Raw genomic sequence first — 6,000 nt, 5'->3', positions numbered from 1 at the left:
ACTTTGCACCTCATGTCTAGCAAAGAAATTGGAGGTTGGGATCTTGTGCCAAAAATGCTGGTCTTATTGTGGCTAACTTTTGATCTTGAGGTCAAACAAAAGGTCTCAAGGCATTCCATCATTGTACCTACTGATTTGGGATCATTTGTTGGAGTGAGATTGTTGTGTCAGCAAACTACAAGCACACAATTTGCTTGTTTACCTCGAGATAAATACCTACAATATTCTCATCGTCAACCTCTCTTTGAATGAGCCAGCCAAGTACATCAACCGCAATAGCAAAAAGTGGGGGGGAGAGGGGACATCATTTTGTAATGGACATTTTTAGAGAAAAAGCGTTTGAAATTTTCCCATTACCTTCCACTTTAGCTTTAGCCCCCTCGAGTAAGGCATCAAAAAAGCCCCTAAAATTGGGTCCAATTCCCATGTCTTGCAAAGCCTAATGAATGAATCCCCTTTTCGATCCTATCATATTTTTTGTCAAAATCAACTTTCATGAAATAGATATCTTGCCCATGCTATTCAACATATTCCAGTCCTTGCCATAGAGTGAGGATTGCTTCCAGAATGTAGTAGCCTTGGATAAATCCTTTTTGGTCTTCTCTCATCCAAACCTGCATTTTCCCTTCCAACCTAAGTGCCAAGACTTCGGCAAATATTTTGTAGCAAGTGTTAAGCATTGTAAGTGGCCTCTAATTCTTGAGCTCATCCTTTTGCCCCCCTTTTAGGATTAGCTTAATCATTCTTGTGTTCAGCCCCACGAGTTGATGAACTTCTCCATCGTTGCTCCCAAGAACTGACCCAGTGGTGAACAGGGCGTCTCTATCTAAGGAAAAAGAGATAGGGGGAGGTTATGTAACTCCACACAAATGGGGGCTTTGGAAGGAGGTGGCATATTGGGAGTGGAGGAGGGATCCCACATCTGTACAAATAGTGGCTGGCTTCTGATAGTTCTCTTTTTCCCTCTTTCCTTTCCCTCTTCTTCTCTCTTTCCCCCTTCTCTTATGCTCATGCATAAGCATGAGCATGAGCATATGTCTCTTTCTCTTATGGTTATGCTTATGCTTATGCCTCTTATGTATAAGCATAAGCATGAGCGTAAGAGAAGAAGACATATGCTCATGCATATGATTATGCATGAGAATAAGAGAGGTAGACATATGCTCATGCATAAGCATGAGCATATGTCTCTTTTTCCCTCTTTACTTTTTCTCTTCTTCTCTCTTTCTTTTCCCTTTTTCAATCTCTCTTTCCTTTCCCTCTTCTTCTCTCTTTCCCCCTTCTCTTATGCTCATGTATAAGCATAAGCATGAGCATATGTCTCCGTCTCTTATGCTTATGCTTATGCATAAGACTTCTCTTATGCATAAGCATAAGCATGAGCATAAGAGAAGGAGACATATGCTCATGCTTATGCTTATGCATGAGCATAAGAGAAGGAGACATATGCTCATGCTTATGCTTATGCATGAGCATAAGAGAAGTAGACATATGTCTCTTTTTCCCCTTTTTCCCCTTTTCTAATCTCTCTTTCCTTACCCTCTTCTTCTCTCCTCTTTTCCACCCTCTTTTCCCATACACTTCTCTCTTTCTTCCCCTCTTTCCACCTTTCCAATCTCTCTTTCCAATCTCTCTTATTCTTATGCTCATGAATAAGCATAAGCATAAGCATGAGCATATGTCTCATTCTCTTATGCTTATGCTTATGCATAAGCACAAGAGAATGAAACATATGCTCATGCTTATGCTTATGCATGAGCATAAGAGAAGTAGACATATGCTCATGCATAAGCATGAGCATATGTCTCTTTTTCCCTCTTTCCTTTCCCATACACTTATCTCTTTCTTTCCCTCTTTCCTTTCCCATACACTTCCCTCTTTCTTTCCCTCTTTTTCCCTCTTTCCTTTCCCATACACTTCTCTCTTTCTTTCCCTCTTTCCCCCTTTCCAATCTCTCTTATTCTTATGCTCATGCATAAGCATAAGCATAAGCATGAGCATATGTAACATTCTCTTATGCTTATGCTTATGCTCATGCATAAGAGAAGTAGACATATACTCATGCATAAGCATGAGCATACGTCTCTTTTTCCCACTTTCCTTTCCCATACACTTCTCTCTTTCTTTCCCTCTTTCCCCCTTTCCTATCTATCTTTCCAATGTCTCTTATTCTTATGCTCATGCATAAGCATAAGCATATGCCTCCTTCTCTTATGCTCATGCTACTGCTTATGCATAAGTCTCCTCTTATGCATAAGCATGAGCATGAGCATAAGAGAAAGAGACATATGCTCATGCTTATGCTTATGCATGAGTATAAGAGACGTAGACATTTGCTCATGCATAAGCATGAGCATATGTCTCTTTTTCCCTTTTTCCCCTCTTCCAAACTCTCTTTCCTTTCCCTCTTCTTCTCTCGTCCCCTCTTAATTTCTCCCTTTCATGCTCATGCATAAGTATAAGCATGAGCATATGTCTCCTTCTTTTATGCTTATGCTTATGCTTATGCATAAGCATAACCATAAGAGGAGACATATGCTCATGCTTATGCATGAGCATAAGACAAGGAGACATATGCTCATGCATAAGCATGAGCATATGTCTCTTTTTCCCTCTTTCCTTTTCCTCTTCTTCTCTTTTTCTCTCTTTCCTTTCCCTCTTCTTCTCTCTTCCCATCTTTTTCCCCCTCTTTTCTCCCTTTCATGCTCATGCTCTTATGCTCATGCATAAGCATAAGCATGAGCATATGTCTCCTTCTCTTATGCTTATTCTTATGCTTATGCATAAGCATAAGCATAAGAGAAGGAGACATATGCTCATGCTTATGCATAAGCATAAGCATAAGAGAAGGAGACATATGCTCATGCTTATGCTTATGCATGAGCATAAGAGAAGGAGACGTATGTTTGTTTCCTCCTCTTCTCTCTTTCCACTCTTCCAATCTCTTTTCCTTTCCCTCTTCTTCCTCTTTTTCTATGCTTATGTTTGTTTTTTGTTTTTTGTTTTTGTGTTTGTGTCTATGTTAGACATGGGATCATGTCACATGTCCAATGAGTACAGACAACCTCGCAGGAGGAGACATCATGATCTATATGCTCTAGAGGACTTGGATTCCTCTCAGGTGACACCTGTGGGGACTACCTCTGGTCCGAGTCCTCTCAGACCTAGCACTACCACCACCCCTGGTCCAACTCCTCTCGGACGTAGCACTGTGACTACCCCTCGGAGAACTCCTTTGCTAGCCTCGCATGGCTTTGTCGGGAGTCTGGATGAGTTTGTAGCGCAGATGAGCGATGAGGAGGTAGCGAGATTCTTCTCTTTGCTATCTCAGAGGACCTCAGCAATTCCCTCTCCTACATCGACGGGAGGACCTACTGCGCAGCCGTCCCCTCATGCCCCTTCGACCGAGGGGTCATCATCTGTGCGTGCCTCTCATAAGGGAAGGAAGAGTAGGAGATGTAGATGAGTTAGCACACTCACATCCCTACAGGTCTCCACTTGGTCTTGAGACATAGTATCAATCAGGTCCCTTGCCCTCTCCTACTCCCACTACTACTCCTCGCTCCGGAAGCACTCGCACAGCTTCCACTCACTCTAACTCTGCCGCTACCATCAGTCCTCCTTACCCAGAGGAGGACCTCTCCTATTAAATCATAGTTGCTGAAGAGATAATAGAAGATAGAAAGGGCAAAGCAGTGATGGCCACCATGAGGAGGTTGATGAGCCATCACTTCTAGAGTGGCATTGCTACCGATTGGCGATATCAAGATGACCAAAAGAAGCAGGCGGTCATCGATGAATTAAAACAAAAATACCATAACCTGCCAAATCGGGAGTTTAATGAGGATTATATGTGAGAGCGCATGGGTTTGGTCTTGAAGCATCATAGATCAACCTTGCGTACTTCCATCACAAAGGGGTTCAGTAAACCTAGCTGGGCAGACAAAGCTGATTGGAAGTTCTTCAAGAAGCAAAATAGGGACCATCCCGAAATATTCGAGGGTCAGAGGAGGGCTGCGAAGAGACGGCTGGACATCGTAGGTACTTCGCACTTTGGTGCAGGTGGACGGTTGGCATTCAAGGCAACTATGGTAAGTCTACTTCTTCTCATTTAATGTATTGTTCTATTTGTTTTACTACATATTACATGCACTTTATCTAACTCTAACTCTTGTAAATTGAATCCACAGCAAGCTGCGATGGGTCATCCTCCTACAGATGCAGAGACGCAATGCACATTTTGCATAGGAATAAAACCATGGTTTATTGAGCAAGAGGCAATGGGAGCAATAGTTGATTGGGCTGAGGTGGCCGCTCGCATGGTATGAGTCTACTCCTACTTGTAATCTCACTTTTTAAATTGTTTTATTCTTTAAGTTCCAATCTAATTTTCAATTTATATGGTTCACTCTTAGGGTGCAAGCTCCAGCATCCCATCATCGGAGGCAAGCGATCAGTAGGGCCAGGGATCAGGCCTACAAGACGAGGATTAGGGAGAAGTCGCAGCTCAAGAGGACCAAGGATCAGGCCAACAAGTCAAGGACGACGAGGACGATTCGAATGAGTAGTAGTGGTGGTAGTAGTAGTAGTAGGAGTAGTAGTAGCAGTAGCAGTAGCAGTAGCAGTAGCAGTAGCAGTAGCAGTAGCAGTAGCAGTAGCAGTAGTAGTAGTAGTAGTAGCAGTAGTAGTAGTAGCAGTTTGCATATACTTCACCATGTATGTCATTTTGTATATCCGCTCGTTTTAGCAATTGCACGTGTGCTTATCCAATGGAAGCAACTCCAAATCAAGATCATATCCGCTCATCCACCAATCAAATGGGAACGTTCCATAGGGACCAAAACTCTACGCATAATTTGCCAAGACTTGTTCGAGGATGAGAAAAATATCTTTTGAATGTCTACACATGCCGGGTTTATAGCACTCAAGACAGATGCTTTCATTGCATATGTATGCCTCATGGGTAGTCCTCCCCTCAAGGTTATTGCTAGTTTCTTGCCATTGCTACAAAGGCCATCACTATTATTTGTAAGGCATGACATAACCGACATCCCACCCATGCAGCTGATGATCCCATCGTACTAGCAAAAAGAAGTGTCGAAAGATGATAGGGCCTATCTCACATCCAAATTCCCATATCTAACCACTCTCTCTGCCAACCTCATAACCTCACTTATCCTTGCTGCTACCACCATCTTAACCTTCCCTGAGCTCCGTCCTAACATCTATTCCCTCCATTGTCTCTTTGCTCATTTTTCAACTAACCCAATAGTCACAAACATACGAGCCCCTCACACCTAGCTTCTTCCCTTCCCTTGCTAATCCTACCCTCAAGGATTACCAAGCTGCTCAAACCATTTGCCTAGTTCTTCCCCCCCTCCCCTCTGCTCCCCCTTCCACAACTAATACTCTTCCATATTTCTCCCCCATGTCCCCAAATTCTCTCCTTGCCCCATCATCATCTCCAGTACTACTTGTGCTTCCATTAGTAGAAAATGACACAGTATTTGATTTTAAATATCAGGATCCAAATAATTCAATTCACACTCCCATGCTAAGTTCCAATGATGGGTATGATTTTGATGAGATACCACTTCCTAGTAACCCCATCAAGGAATTTTGGAGCAAATATCCTGGTATGAAAACTCAAGGTGCATGGACCCTGGACAACTTTTCTACCAACCTTCGTCAGCATTAAATTAGTGAAGGTTGGATAAGCAAGTTGGATCCACAACTTGATTGGCACCATCCCAAGCTCTTTGATGTAATCTTCTTGAAAGAGTACCTACATGCACCTCCATGTCTCACAACCCATCCCAAGTTCTATGCAATTCCATGACGTAAAAAATGGGAAGCCAACATACACACTTTGGATGAAGGTCGCACCATTAATTGGCCAATGATCGAACCATACTTTGGTGTAAAATGGAATATCCAAGGCACAATGATCCGAGCACTTCAGTAGAATGAGAAAATAATGCATGGCAACATTGATCGATT

The sequence above is a fragment of the Dipteris shenzhenensis genome, chromosome 16 (assembly GCF_047967505.1).
Source record: "Dipteris shenzhenensis isolate YYH24624 ecotype China chromosome 16, Dip_SZ_1.0, whole genome shotgun sequence".
NCBI classification, from domain to species: domain Eukaryota; kingdom Viridiplantae; phylum Streptophyta; class Polypodiopsida; order Gleicheniales; family Dipteridaceae; genus Dipteris; species Dipteris shenzhenensis.
This window is presented reverse-complemented; position numbering follows the sequence as displayed.